This window comes from Bufo gargarizans, chromosome 1 (assembly GCF_014858855.1).
Source record: "Bufo gargarizans isolate SCDJY-AF-19 chromosome 1, ASM1485885v1, whole genome shotgun sequence".
In the NCBI taxonomy this organism is placed as follows: domain Eukaryota; kingdom Metazoa; phylum Chordata; class Amphibia; order Anura; family Bufonidae; genus Bufo; species Bufo gargarizans.
This window is the reverse complement of record NC_058080.1, coordinates 56792199-56807903: the sequence shown is the minus strand read 5'-3', so window position 1 is coordinate 56807903 and position 15705 is coordinate 56792199.

Here is a 15705-nt window from a genome sequence, read left to right as displayed (position 1 = left end):
TTACTACTTAGAATGCACCCCAGTATAGAAGACAATCTATAGTCTATAGTCTTGTGGAACCTCTATGTCTACCCTTATGAACACGGTCCACCATAGAGGGGTCTTTAGTGTTGCACAATCTAGAACACTACATTACCAGTTTTCCCAATCGAAGACAAAGTTCAACTACTGCAAGGAAATTCTAGCACCTGTAGAAACAGGTTCACGTATCCCCTAACAAATTACATGTAAATGGTTAATCGAAACAATAGTTATTAATCATGGTCGTCTCTTGTTGAAGCCCAAACAGCATCCACCCCATAGCTGAGCTAACAAATACATCCTTTCAGTCCAGCGTTCAGGGGGACAGAAGGAAGTTAAAGAAGTAAAAATAGAGGAAACCTCAGCAGATGATTTTAATTATCCGCAATGATGTTGTCTACACGGGGCATCATGATGTTATTTCTACAAACTACAAGGAATTCCATTCATTATATTACACAAAGGACAACAATCTCTGAATGGAAACGTTTTAGTGGAAATTCAGTTTGTAAATAGGCCAACATAGGAAGTGTGTCTGAGCGGAGGCACTGTATGAACATTATTTGTTATGTCAGATACGATCGGTACCTCAGCCAAGAGCCATTACAAGAAAACTGCAGCTGCCTGAAAGCCATGCTTGCTGTGCTGTAATCTATAGAAGCTACACATTGAATTTGAAGCATGTTAAGAAGACATCATCCACATGGCCGTATTATAGCTCCATACAACATGTCATCCACAGTAGTGTATGGGACCACATACCTCCATAGACCTTTAATATGATATGGAGGCTTGAACAGAATTGTGGCATGCCCTATCTAACGTCATATTACAGAGTAGAGATGAGAGAATTTTTTTTAATTTGTTTTGTATCCGATTTGCCAAATCGTTACCCAAATCAAGTGTTACAATTGGCCCAAAAATGGTACATGACACTCTGAGGTCTCCTTGGACTCATACTTTTTTTTTTCTCTTGTCGTTCTCGCTCTTTTAAAAACATTTATTTTTTCTCCAGTCATTATTCTCGGATCGGCACTAATGAGGTGCACTGTGGCGCATATTTTTGGCGCAATACGTGCAACTTCACATTTTATCAGGTCTGAGTAGATATTACTGATTGGTGCACTAAGTATTGTTGTGACATCACAGCACTATGTCTGTAGCATGTAGCATGTAGCATGTCTGTAGTATGTAATTCCTATCACACTACCTAACACCCTGCACTAGAACCTATCAGCTACACTATATCATTATCTAACCTACAAAGACTATGTCACACTAAGTATCGGTATTATATATATATGAGCTAACTAACTAACTAACTATCTAATGTAATTGGATAAGGAATAGGATCCAGATGAAAGTACAGAGCACAGCAATGTCACTGCTCTCTCTCAGAACTGCAAAAAAAAATTCAGAAAACGACTGCTGGGGAGGTTCTTATATAGTAAGGGGTAGGCAACTTTCCTATTGGTTGCTAGGGATGTTGCTAAGCTCTGACAAAGATATCACAGCCTTCTTATTGGCCCCCAAGCAAGAAGGAAGGTTACTGATGAAAAAAAAAAATCTAGAATATTCACAATTACGAATATATAGCACTATATTCTACATCTTCGCAAATTCTCGAAGTGATGATATTTGCAATAAAAATTTGTGATTAGAATATTCGTGATTAACACTAGTAAACATGTCAACATGGTTGACTGTGTTAACAAGAAGCCTTTATAAACTCACTGCATTTTTTATGCTTTTAAATTGAAAAACATTCCAAAAATTGTTGGTGTCATGGAAAAAAAATGTGGCTTTTTGGGGAAAAGCATCTAAAAATGATGCCTTAATAAGGCAAGATTCCAGAAGGAATTTACACACATGTAGGTGTTCATTGTCAGAAGAAACAGTGGCTTGTTCTGCACAAGTGTCCAAAAATAATAGTGGCATTGTATGATTTTGTCTGCCGGCACTGTGGAGAAAATCTGTCAGACCAGAGATACTTGAATAAAGCTAGCAGTAGCCGAGCTTGGCTTAGGTCTTGCACATTTTGAGCCCGTACCTACAGTCAGGCAGCATCACGAAGCTGACCATAACAGAAGCAGATCTGGCCCTTGCAGTTTCTTTGGAGGTTTTGGCCATATATTGCCTCTGCTGTTTATTGCTGGCCCCACAACCCTCCTCCTCAGATTTCACCTCTTCCTCAGCACCCTGATACAGCTCCCAGGTCTCCTGCCAGTTTTATCAGACTGTCATATGTCATTGTGGGCACCTTGGTCCCCCTCCCAATTCCTTGCTTTATAATTGCCACTACTATTACCACTACCAACAACACAGCTATGCATGGGGCCTCCCACCTCCCTCTGAACCTCCTCCTCATTGCAGTGACTGTTCTCACACAACTCATCAACAGGGGACTATCTTGAGTATCTTCCATAGCACATGAGGTTTTGTTGCCTCTTATTATAAAAAAAGAAGGTGCCTCACTAGGAGGGGGCAGAGAAGACAGAGATGATGCAACTGTAACGCTTTTCTGGAACCATAAGGAGGAATAGTGTGACCCCAGGCTCCAATGCAAGGTGTCAGAGATGGCCTCAACATCATACTGCTGCAAATGAGAGGAAGAGTCAGCTATCCAGTCCATAATCTCATCCCTTTGTATCCTCAAAAATAATATGGCACCTTTCAGAAGTGAGGGAAAACTGTGGCCTGTTGCTACTACTATTACTACTACTGGCTGGTGCTGCTGCTGCTACTACTGTTTGTACTTCTAAAGCCACCTACATCCTGACTCCCAGTTGATTAGGCATGGTTTTTTGTTTTCCACTCTTTCGTTTACTAGGTTTACTAGGCACTTTATTATGAGACCTATAAAAGAGAAATCAAAGGTTTGGTACACAGATTATTAAACAGTACTAGCAAAATTGCAAGTCATTTTTCTGTAAATTAAAAACATGTGCAATTAAATGTCCCTCTCCGTCAACAAACACACTGCAAACTGGTATTGACAATATATAACGGCAATACAATGTGTGGAATGAAACTGGTATATTAATGCAGTTATTGCAGTGCTACGCATTCACTAAAACTGTATAAAATCTTGATGTAATACTATGCATGGAAATGAAACTGATAAAGTGCCTTGCAAAAGTATTCACCCTCCTTGACTTTTTTTCGTATTTTGTTACATTACAGCCTTAAGTTCAATGTTTTGTTAATCTGAATTTTATGTGATGGATCAGAACACGATAGTCTAAGTTGGTGAAGGGTAAATGAGAAAAATATATAAATAAAACTATTGTTTAGAAATAGAAAACAAGCTCTGGTGCAACCAATTACCTTCAGAAGTCACATAATTAGTGAAATGATGTCCACCTGTGTGCAATCTAAGTGTCACATGATCTGTCATCACATATACACACCTTTTTTGAAAGGCCCTAGAGGCTGCAACACCTAAGCAAGAGGCATCACTAACCAAACACTGCCATGAAGACCAAGGAACTCTCCAAACAAGTAAGGACAATGTTGTTGAGAAGTACAAGTCAGGGTTAAGTCATAAAAAAAAATCCAAATCTTTGATGATCCCCAGGAGCACCATTAAATCTATCATAATCAAATGGAAAGAACATTGCACAACAGCAAACCTTCCACCAAAACTTACGGACTGGGCAAGGAGGGCATTAATCAGAGAGGCAGCACAGAGACCTAAGGTAACCCTGAAGGAGCTGCAGAGTTCCACAGCAGAGACTGGAGTATCTGTACATAGGATGACAATAAGCCGTATGCTTCATAGTTGGGCTTTTTAGCAGAGTGGCCAGAAGAAAGCCATTACTTTCAGCTAAAAACAAAAAGGCACATTGTGAGTTTGCAAAAAGGCATGTGGGAAACTCCCAAAATATATGGAGGAAGGTGCTCTGGTCTGATGATACTAAAGTTGAACTTTTCGGCCATCAAAGAAAACGCTATGTCTGGCGCAAACCCAACACATCACATCACCCAAAGAACACCATCCCCACAGTGAAACAGGGTGGTGACAGCATCATGCTGTGGGGATGGGACTGGGAAACTGGTCAGAGTTGAGGGAAAGATGGATGGTGCTAAATACAGGGCTATTCTTGAGCAAAACTTGTACCACTCTGTGCATGATCTAAGGCTAGGGCGGAGGTTCACCTTCCAGCAGGACAAGGACCCCAAACACACTGCTAAAGCAACACATGAGTGGTTTAAGTGGAAACATGGAAATGTGTTGGAATGGCCTAGTTAAAGCTCAGATCTCAATCCAATAGGAAATCTGGGGTCAGACTTAAAGATTGCTGTTCACAAGCGCAAACCATCCAACTTGAAGGAGCAGGAGCAGTTTTGCAAGGAGGAATGGTCAAAAATCCCAGTGGTAAGATGTGGCAAGCTCATAGAGACTTATCCAAAGCGACTTGGAGCTGTGATTGTCGCAAAAGGTGGCTCCACAAAGTATTGACTTTAGGGGGGTGAATAGTTCTGCACATTCACTTTTTCTGTTATTTTGTCCTATTTGCTTCACAATAAAAAAAAAACAAGCATCTTCAAAGTTGTGGGCATGTTCTGTAAACTACATGATGCAAATCCTCAAACAATCCATATTATTTCCAGGTTGCGAGGCACCAAAATATGAAAAAAGTAAAGGGGTGAATAATTTTGCAAGGCACTGTATATTTTTGCACTGAAATGCGCTAAAATGCGCAATTAAAATGGTAGCTAAATTTAAATAGGTTTTTCGGTAACTAACTGAGGCTCAATTAAATGTGACCTGCTATGAATAAACTGGTTAAATTGCAAACAGCTGCTTAATTTATATGCGGTAGAAAATTTGCAGCTGTTTTTACAGTATTTAAAAATGACAAAATTATATGACCCCTTCTACTAACACACTAAAGTGCTTAATTATATGTGATACCAAAATTGAAACTGGTCTTTAGAAAAAAAATAGGCAATAGCACAGTGTTTCCAGCACAATGTATGTTATGTATGCTGGAGGTGCTGGAGGTGCTGGCAATAAGACTATAAAACAATTATAAACAACTATGTAAACAAGGTTTTACAAAAAGAAGGCTGTCTGGCCATTCATTTATAGAAATAATGAGGTTGTTGCAGAATTTTGTTTATCACACAATTTTCAGTACAACATGAGCTTTTCACTTTCCAGAAGTTGTATGAAAACAGTATAAAACACATACACATATCTCCGAATGACCGGTCCTTGCCTCCCTATGCTTTCCCTGATAAAACCCTGACTTTTCTACCTACTACACCTACATTACTGACTTGTGTCTGTAATTGCTCTTTTGTCTGCCACAGCCAACACATATGCTCTCAGATCACAAGCTATGCTTATAATGGCATCTCTCCAGCCTAGAGAATCACGGACCTTCCAAAACCCTGCTCTAATTAGCCCACAGGCTGACAGAATCAGGACAATCTCCTTTCCAGGGTCATGTATTCCTTCATCTTCAACCTCCTTGTTGTTTTCCTCACCAATATTCACTGTAAAATGGTGCAAGTGCATTTTGCGTAATTTTTCCAAAGCAAATATCCAAAACTTTGATTTCGTTTTGCAGTAGAACTTTTGTGACATTCATAACAAATCTGATTAGTTCCAGAATTCATTCATGTGTATTACAGAGCTATTTCCCCTAGAAGTATTGGTTGCAGGGAGAATATCCCCAAATAATGTACAAAGGCATGAGTGTCTCTGATTCACAGTTTACATTACAAGCCTTAGCCTAAGGTGGCAAAATATGAAATGCAGTCTTTGACTAAAAGAGGATATACACAAACCCATCAATTCCTGCCGGCCATATAGAGTGTGGTGGCTTCCTGACAACCTCCAAAGATCAAATGCTGGGGAAGAGGGGTTTCATGTTAGAGGTGGGGCTTCTTGCAGCAGCCAACTCCCTTCTTACTATGCATGCATGCTTGGCCCAAGCCCAGAGAACGTGTTTATGAGTAATCAGGAGCAATAGCTGAGGGCCAAACTAGCATTTAGCAATCACCTATTTAAAATTTATGGGGGTTAAGAAGTGGCGTTTACATTATGTTTCCATACTATGTTTGTCAGTGTTGATCGAGCACCAAAGTGCTCGGGTGCTCTGGTGCTCGAGTAGAACACTTTCGGTTGCTCGGGTGCTCTACAGAGCACCAGTGCACAATTGAATTCATTGGGAGAACCCGAGCATTAAACCAGGCACCCCCTGCTTTGAAGAAGGGAGGGTGTCTGGTTGACAGGAAAAGGTCAGAAATTGATGGAAACACCACTGAAATGGTTCGGGAACAGCATGGGGAGGATGTCTGGATGCATCTTAGACTCCCAGGTCGCTGCTGGGAACGATGTTGTCCGAGTAGTACGCCACTTTTACAGACTGACAATAATATGCACAAAACCGAAGATAAAATCGATTTTAGAGGAAAACTTGTTAGGAAACATTTTTTCCTGTATATTTACTTGTATATAAAGTGCAAGTGCTGCCAAAAATTACAAGGAAGAGGCACTCCGATACAACCTGTATATCACATAATGGAAGGCCTCATTTACATTGCGGTACAATTGTTCAGGTAAATGCGACTCCTACACTCATAAAGCCTATGCACTAAGGGAAAGGGCTGCCAAAAATTACAAGGAAGAGGCACTCCAATACACCCTTTATTACACATAAAGGAGGGCATCATACACACCCTTGAAAAATTATGATTGATGGCCTGGTGGTGAGCCTTTAAAACATTAGGGGTGAGGGCCTGCTGCTGATTTGACCATCTAAAACATTAGGGGTAAGGGTCTGCTGCTGAGCTGACCCTCTAAAACAGGGGTGCACAACCGTTTTTGGTCTGGGGGCCGCATTGTCACATCGCTCTATTTCAAGGGGCCGCAAATAAAAAAATGTTGATCGGCGCTCATCTGCCTATTACACAAGCCAGTGCAAAGTGACTGGGAAGAAGTAATCGCTGCCACAGTCGTGCTGCAGATAATCAGACATCTTTCATCCTGGTAAAATATGCAAATCAGCCGACAAATGAGCAATTCCTTGTTTATCGACTGATCAGCTGCAGGATTATACCGGCCAGATATAAGATATGAGCGCTCCTATGAACACTTGTTCCCAGTAATTGTCCCAAATAACGTGCTGCAGCATAGCCCCTGAAACCGAAGAGTTATACTTACCTGCTCCCCGCCTCTCTGGTTCTTCGAACTGCCTCCGCTGTTTACACCTGGCAGTGCATGGACATGGTCATACACCACTCCAGACAATGACTGGCTTAGGCGGTGATGTGGCCACAAGCAGCGTGTCACTGCTGAAGCCAGTCATTAACTGGAGCCGTGCAAGTGACCATGGCCATGCACTGACAGGTGTAAACAGAGCAGGAACCGGAAGATGGAGGCAGCGGAGGCAGTGCAGAGGACCAGAGCGGAGTGGAGCAGGTAATTATGAATTTTCTATTTCAGAGGTCATGCTCCAGGCCTCATTTTTACCAGAAAAAAGGCGACATTTCCTATTTATAAATCAGCGTTTTCCTTCACTGCAGAGGACGGAGCTCACTGGTTATCATCATCTCCTGCCAATCCAGTTATAGGCGTCCTGCAGTAACCAGCAAGCACATTACCTTGCTAGTGGGGAAGGCGCCTATTGGTTAACGCTTGAATGACCAGGCCCGAAAAGGCCTTAATGACCAGACACTTTTTTGTGATTTAGCGCGCGTGGTGGTTCAAATGGTTGTAACTATCTTATTTGTTGGACTACCAAGATAATTTTTGCAACAATTTTTATTTGGGGGAAACTGTACAAAACGTTTCTAAAAAGTGTATATTTTTTCAAACTATAGCTCCTTAGTCTTTAAATATGCAAACTGACACCAAAATAAATTATTATAATTAGATCTCTATTTTGTGTATTTTGCTATATAATATGAAAAGTTTTACATGAATGGGACGGTAATGGTGACGGTTTTGATTGATGTGGGTGTCTTTTCTTTTATGTATGAATTTTTTTTTAACTTAATATATTTCTGCTACAGAATATGTCCCCCAAGAGGTCATAAAAAGACCTTGGGGGACACTGTCACTAAATTTTGCACTTTTTCATAAAAAGACGGTGGTGGGACACTCTCTTTTATTAAGCACTTTTTCCTTTTTATTTTATTTTTTAATTTATTTAGTTTTCAAATTTTTTAAAATAATTTTTTAACTTTTTTTAAAATATATTTTTACCACATAATTTGTCCCCAAGAGGTCACTGAAAGACCTTTGGGAGACAATAAGTGACTTTTTTTTTTGTACTATTTCCACTGTAACTGGATCATCCAAAGGAGCCCCAGTTAAAGGCAAACCAGCCTGCTGCGGAGGCTTTGTACCAGGGCAGCGCTCCTCTGTTCCCGAGACACCCAGAGATCACATGATCGCTGGGTCTACACTGCAAAGCGCTCATAGAGGAGAAGGCAGAAGCGCCAATAAAGCGCTTCTGTCTTCTCCTCGGCTTCCCCGCTCTCACTAACAGCTGGGGACCCTTTCTGATCCTGCTACAGTGCAGGAGCAAAACCTGTAATCCATCTGCTGTGCGGCGCTCTGTGCAGAAACACAGCTGATTGCAGGTTCAGCTGTGTTTCTGCCCAGCAGGGCGGGGGCCGCAAACCATTGCTCTGGGGGCCGCATGCGGCCCGCGGGCCGCAGGTTGTGCACCCCTGCTCTAAAACATTAGGGGCAAGGGCCTGCTGCTAAGCTGACCATCTAAAACATTAGTGGCAAGGGCCTGCTGCTGAGCTGACCATCTAAAACATTAGGGGCGAGTGACTGCTGCTGATGTGACCATCTAAATTCTAAAACATTAGGGGCGAGGGCCTGCTGCTGATCTGACCATCTTAAACATTATGGGCGAGAGCCTGCTGGTGACTTTCTAAAACATTAGGGGTGAGGGTCTGCTGCTGAGCTGACCCTCTAAAACATTAGGAGAAAGGGCAGCCTAATAAGCATGTTGATATGATGGAGGAGGAGGAGGACAAGAAAAGGAAGATTGAACCATATACCCTTTTTTGTGGTGGAAGGGGTCCATGGGAATACAGTGTATTTAATACACCATAAAAGCCACATTTAAGGTGCCTTTATGTTCAGCCGCTTTCCTCTGGTGGAGTAAAGAAGTCAGGGGCAATCCAGGCCTTGTTCATTTTGATATGAGTTAACCTGTCAGCATTTTCAGTTGACAGGCGTATGTGCTTATCAGTTATTATGCCCCCAGCAGCACTAAATACCCGCTCTAACAAAACGCTGGCAGCAGGGCAAGCCAGCACCTCCAAGGCGTAGAGCGCCAGTTTGTGCCATGTGTCCAGCTTGGACACCCAATAGTTGTAAGGCACAGAGGGATCACTGAGGACACTGACACGGTCCGCTACTTACTCCTTCACCATCTTCCAAAACTTTCCCTCCCTGTGACACTAGGCCGCGCATCAGGGTGAGGGTGCTGGTGGGGTGTCATGAAACTGTCCCAGGCCTTGGAGAGTGTTGCCCTGCCTCTGTTGGAACTGCTGTGTGTTCCCCTCGTATTCCCTCCTCGGTTACATTTTTGGAGCAATTTTTCCACAAGGACCTTCTGATATTGCACCATTTTGCTCATCCTCTCCACCACAGTAACCAAGAGATGAGAAGTTCTCTTTGTAGAGGGGGTCGAGAAGGGTGAACAACCAGTAATCAGTGTTGGCCAAAATGCATAAAACGCGAGGGTCACGGGAAAGGAAGCATAACATAAAGTCAGCCATGTGTGCCAGAGACCCAACAGACAAGACTTGGCTGTCCTCATCAAAAGGATGACTCTAAATCTCCTCATCCTCTTCCTCCTCTTCGGCCCATTCACACTTAACAGATGGAATAAACCTGCTATGGGTACTACCCTCTGTAGCTGAGGCAGCCATCTCCAGCTCCTCCTCCTCATCATCGTCCAATTTGCGCTGAGAAGAGGAACTGCGGGTGGTCTGGCTATCACCCTGTGTTCTGTCTTCCCCCATTTCCACCTCTTCCACATGCAAAGCGTCCTCCTTTATTGTGAGCAGAGGGCATTTTAGTAGACACAGAAGTGGGAGGGTTACGCTGATAATAGCGGCATCGCCGCTCACCATCTGTGTTGATTCCTCAAAGTTGTGTAAAACCTCACAGAGGTCAGACATCCATGCCCACTCGTCGCTTGTAAAGAGCGGAAGCTGACTGGAAAGGCGACGACCATTTTGCAGTTGGTATTCCACTACTGCCCTCTGCTGCTCACAAAGCCTGGCCAACATGTGGAACGTGGAGTTCCAGCGTGTGCTCACGTCGCACAACAGTCGGTGAGCTGGCAATTGCAAGCGCTGCTGCAGCGTTGCCAGACCGGCGGAAGCTGTAGATGACTTTCGGAAATGGGCACACACGCGCCGCAACTTCACCAGTAGCTCAGGCAAATTGGGGTAGGTTTTGAGAAACCACTGAACCACTAAGTTGAACTCGTGGGCTAGGCATGGTATGTGTGTGAGCTTGCCGAGCTCCAAAGCCGCCACCAAGTTACGGCCATTATCAGACACAACCATACCTGGTTGTAGGTTGAGTGGCGAGAGCCATAGCTCAGTCTGGTCCCTTACACCTTGCCACAGCTCTGCGGCGGTGTGCTGTTTGACACCTAAGCAAATTAGTTTCAGCGCGGCCTGTTGCCGCTTCCCCACTGCAGTGCTACACTGCTTCCAGCTACTGACTGATGGCTGACTGGTGCTGCAAGATGAGAATTCAGAGGTGGAAGTGGAGGAGGAGAAGGGGAGTTGCAGCCACTAATGTAAGTGGAGGCAGAAATCCTGATGGAAGTAGTGCCCGCAATCCTTGGCGTCGGTAGCACCTGTGCCATCCAAGGGTATGACTTGCTTCCGGCCTCCACAACGTTCACCCAGTGTGCCGTCAGAGAAATGTAACGTCCCTGGCCAAAATAACTTGTCCATGTGTCAGTCCTTAAGTGGACCTTCCCAATAACTGCGTTGGTCAGGGCATGGGTGATGTTACGGGACACATGCAGGTGGAAAGCGGGGACAGCACACTGGGAAATTGTGGCGGCTGGGGACTGAAAGCCTCAGTGTCCATAAACCTAAATGGCAACATTTCCAGGGCCAGCAATTTTGAAAGGTGCGCATTTAGTGCTATGGCCTGTGGGTGGGTGGCTGGGTATTTGCGTTCTCGTTCAAGGGCCTGGGGTATGGACATCTGTACGCTGCGCTGGGACACAGCAGTGGATGTGCTAGCTGATGGTGCTTGCAAAGGTCCAGGTGCAGGACGGGAGGCAGGAACACATGGGAGGAGGAGGCAGTGGTGTGACCTGCAGACACTGATTGTGGACCCAGGTGTTCGGCCCACTTATTAGGGTGCTTTGATGCCATGTGGCGGATCATGCTGGTGGTGGTGAGGTTGCTAGTGTTCAGGCCCCTGATCATTTTGGAACGTCACAGGTTGCAATTGACATTTCTTTTATCGTCCGCACTTTCCTCAAAAAAGTGCCAGACTGAGGAACACCTACCACTTGGCAAGGGAGATTTCCGCAAGGGTGTGCTCCGGGGAACAGTTGCGGGCCTGTTTGGTGTGGCCTGCCTTTTCCCTTTTTCCATCCCACTGCCTCTTCCAGCCTGTTGTGGTGCTGCGGATCCCTCCCCCTCTGTACTGCTGTCCTCGCTCGGCTTGCCACTTTCCCAGGTTGGGATTTCATCGTCCACCACCTCCTCTTCCACTTCTTGTCACGAGGGTATCGAGAACCACGCCTGACTCCGTTATACCCGGGGTCAGGAAGTCGCAGCGGTTGGCTGCACACTCTATTTAAGATAGGGCTGTTTTCCTTATGGTAGCTTTCTGGGTTTGCTTTGCAAACCCTTTTGGCTCACTCAGGGATCCGTAGCTCCTTTTCCTCAGCTGTTCCTTGTCCAGCACTCCCAAACCTCCTTATATTCCTCTCTCACACTTCTCTGGTTGCCAGAGATAGAGCTTCCTGCCTGGACATCTATCCTGACCCACTGGAGCTGTGTTGCTGCGTTCTCTGACTGTTGATTCAGAACGCTACCCTCCGGATCCCTGTTGGACCTTTGTGGACTGCTGTGGTCGCCCACCTGGGTGTATGTGTTTGTCTGTATTTGTCTGTCCTCTCCCTGGTGTTTCCCTCTTAGTGCAGTGGTGCGGACTAGCGATCCCACCGGCCCGTTCACTATCTAGGGCTCATTTCAGGGAAAGCCAGGGTTTAGGCACGTGATCGCCGCACGGGTGAGGAACCCGTCTAGGGACGTCAGGGCAGTCAGGTGTCAGCCGCAAGGTGAGTTAGGGGTCACCACCTTTCCCTCTCCCTTGGGCAGGGCTTTCCCTGTTTTCCTCCCTGTGCATGACACCGGTCATTACATTATCTCTGGCCCTTATTTTGTGTAGGTAAAAAAAAATAAAAAATTTACCTAATTGCTGCTCTGTCCAAACAATTTCATGGCCTGTCTTTGGAGGTGGTAGGATTGAAGGCGTCGGTCCTCCAGCAACAGCAGCAATTACAACTGACCGCAAGCCCAGCGGTTGCTACTGGTAACCAGGTTGTTGCGGAACCCAAGGTCCCTCTCCCTGACAGATTTTCTGGGGGAAGGGACAAGTTTTTGACATTCCGTGAGGCCTGTAAGTTATATTTTAAACTGCGCCCTTACTCCTCTGGTAATGAAGATCAGCGGGTGGGGGTTGTTATTTCCCTGCTGCAGGGGGACCCGCAGTCCTGGGCGTTCTCTTTACCTACTGATTCCCAGGCTCTTCGGTCAGTGGATGACTTTTTCGGGGCCTTGGGTCTCATATATGACGACCCTGACCGAGTAGCACTGGCTGAATCAAGATTACGGAGACTCTTACAAGGAGAACGGCCGGTAGAGGAGTATTGCTCTGAATTCCGTAGGTGGGCTACGGATACCCAATGGAACGACCCGGCTCTCAGGAGTCAGTTCTGCTCTGGGTTATCCGAAAGGGTTAAGGATGCGCTTGCATTATATGAGACCCCCTTTTCCCTTGATGCGGTTATGTCCCTTTCTATCCGTATAGACGCCTTAGGGACAGGTTGAAAGAACCGGAGAAATTGGTAACTCCTCCCAAGCAGCAGTTAGTCTGTACGGACTTAGACGAGCCTATGCAGCTAGGAGAAACTACTCATCAGGTCCATCCTCCTGAGGCTCGCCGTAGGTGTGGGGTTTGTTTTTTTTGTGGGGAGAGGGGTCATTTCATTAATGTCTGTCCTTCTTTCCTCAGAAACAAAAGACCGTCGGAAAAACTACTAACCCCAGGCTGTGTGGAGGATGTCAGCCGGGGGGTATACGTCTCCTCCATACGTACATCGCAATTTGTGTTGCCAGAGGTTATTATTTTTGGTGATAAGACGGAGACTATTTTAGACAGCGGAGCAGGGGTAAATTTGATAGATGCCCATTTTGCCCGCACTTTGGGTTTGTCTCTCTGTATGTTACAGAGACCCATTCCCATATTCGCTATTGATTCTGCTCCCCTGTCTCAGAGAAACCTCACCCACATTGTTCATAATTTACACCTTCGGGTAGGGGACCACCATAACGAGATGCTTTCAGGTTATGTTCTGGAGGGGCTTTCCACTCCGGTGGTGCTGGGTCTTCCCTGGTTGGTAGCGCACAATCCAGTAGTGGATTGGCAGGCCAGGGAGATATTGGAGTGGAGTGAGCAGTGCAGAGAAAATTGCTTAAATAGCAATTGCTTAGTCGCCTCCATAACTACCCTACCTACATTTATTTCGGATTTTGAGGATGTTTTTTCTGAAAAGGGTTGTCAGAAGTTACCACCTCATCGTCCTTATGATTGCCCGGTTAGCCTTATTCCCGGCGCAAAATTACCCAAGACCAGGTTATATTTAATCTTTCGGGTCCAGAGAGACAAGCCATGAAAGATTATATCTCCGAGAGCTTGGCTAAGGGACACATCAGGCCCTCTTCTTCACCCGTGGCTGCAGGGTTTTTCTTCGTTAAAAAGAAAGATGGGGGCCTGCGTCCTTGCTTGGATTTTCGCGAATTAAATCGGATAACCATCCGAGACCCATACCCTCTTCCTCTCATTCCTGACCTGTTTAATCAGATTGCGGGTGCTAGGTGGTTCTCCAAACTCGATCTTAGGGGGGCCTACAATCTGATTCGTATTAAGGAGGGAGATGAGTGGAAGACAGCGTTTAACACCCCTGAGGGGCATTATGAAAATCTAGTTATGCCTTTCGGTCTGACCAATGCTCCTGCCGTCTTTCAACATTTCGTTAATTACATTTTTAGTCACCTAATCGGCAGGATTGTGGTAATATACCTAGATGATATTTTAATTTATTCGTCGGATCTGAAAACACATGAGGTGCATGTCAGACAAGTACTGCAGGTCCTACGGACGAATGAATTATATGCTAAGATTGAAAAATGTGTCTTCGCCGTTCAGGAAATACAATTCCTGGGTTATTTTTTATCTGCTTCAGGTTTCCGTATGGATCCTAGGAAGGTCCAGGCAATTTTAGATTGGGATCTTCCTGAGAACCTCAAAGCACTACAACGGTTCTTGGGCTTTGCAAATTTCTATAGGAAATTCATTAAAAATTATTCACTTATTGTAAAACCGCTTACTGACATGACTAGGAAGGGGACTGATTTTTCTAAATGGTCTGACGCCGCTAAAGTTGCTTTTTCCTCTCTAAAAGAGAGGTTTACCTCAGCACCTGTACTAGTCCAACCTGATGTCTCTCAGCCTTTTATTGTTGAAGTCGATGCGTCAGAGGTGGGAGTGGGGGCGGTGCTGTCTCAGGGTCCGACTCCTGGCAAATGGCGTCCTTGTGCTTTCTTTTCGAAAAAACTATCTGCAGCAGAAAAGAACTACGATATTGGCAATAGGGAACTATTAGCTATTAAACTTGCGTTTGAGGAGTGGCGTCACTTCTTAGAGGGGGCAGTCCACCCCGTCACTGTGATTACGGACCACAAAAATCTCCTGTACCTCGAATCAGCTAAGCGTCTCACCCCTAGACAGGCTAGGTGGTCGCTATTTTTTACCAGGTTTAACTTTGTTATTACCTATCGTCCTGGGGCAAAGAACACCAAGGCTGATGCACTATCTCGTTGTTTCCCTGGAGGGGGTAATGTGAGTGATCCGGTACCCATTCTACAAAGAGGAGTGGTTGTCTCTGCGGTACACTCTGTTTTGGAGGGGAAGGTGTTAGAGGCCCAGGGGGACGCCCCGGTCTCTTGCCCCTCAGAGAAATTGTTTGTACCGTTGAACCTACGTTTCGAATTATTAAAGGAACATCATAATTCGGCACTTGCTGGGCACCCGGGTAGTAAAGCAACCTTGGAGCTATTGTCTCGTCGTTTTTGGTGGCCAAGGTTGCGTCAGGATGTATTGGATTTTGTGTCTTCTTGTTCTACCTGTGCGCGCGCAAAAGTTTCACATACACGTCCTGCAGGGTCTCTATTACCACTCGTCATTTCCAATAGACCGTGGACACATCTGTCAATGGATTTTATCACTGACTTACCTTTGTCTGCGGGTAAAACAGTTATTTTGGTAGTAGTGGACAGGTTTAGCAAAATGGTACACTTCATTGCGTTACCCGCACTACCTAATGCTAAGACTCTTGCTCAGGTATTCGTCAGTGAAATCGTGAAGCTTCACGGGGT